The sequence below is a fragment of the Seriola lalandi genome, unplaced genomic scaffold, assembly GCF_002814215.2.
Source record: "Seriola lalandi dorsalis isolate HSWRI2012SDOR001 ecotype SW California unplaced genomic scaffold, Sedor1 jcf7180001971637, whole genome shotgun sequence".
In the NCBI taxonomy this organism is placed as follows: Eukaryota; Metazoa; Chordata; class Actinopteri; order Carangiformes; family Carangidae; genus Seriola; species Seriola lalandi.
The window spans coordinates 1-422 of NW_019442305.1; the positions used below are offsets into that span (position 1 = coordinate 1).

Genomic DNA, 422 nt, shown 5'->3' on the forward strand with positions numbered 1-422 from the left:
CAGTGCAACGTACTTAAAGGTTCAAGGTAAGATTGTTGATGTTTTGTCTGTGTTTTGGTTGGAAAGAAACAGATATGTGCCTTCTGTACTCGCTGATCTCAGGCAGTGTATGATACAAAAAGTTAAATGTATTCATCTTTCTTGTAGAAGAGTCTGTTGAACTAGCAACTCTGACGAGTGCGATCCTGAGTGCTCTGGTTATTTTCCTCATTATCGTCGTCATTGTTCTGGGTCTCAAAATCAGGAAACTTCACACAGGTACTTGTATGTGTTTTTTATGCGGCAAGTGCACGACTTTACAAATACAAAACTTCCTGTTTACCAAGAAAGTATGAACAGCAACATTTTCGATCAGTGCACTGACCAGATGTGCCGTTTCTGTCATTCAGATTTAAAGGAAGAGGGACACAATCCACAACACA

General features: G+C 39.8%; 1 long non-coding RNA gene across 1 annotated transcript; it reads left to right on the plus strand.

Annotated features, from left to right (window-relative positions):
• On the plus strand, window positions 1–422 carry LOC147820302 (uncharacterized). The gene is made up of 3 exons (XR_015436886.1): window positions 1–26; window positions 148–258; window positions 390–422. It is a non-coding gene; the product is annotated as an uncharacterized LOC147820302 (long non-coding RNA).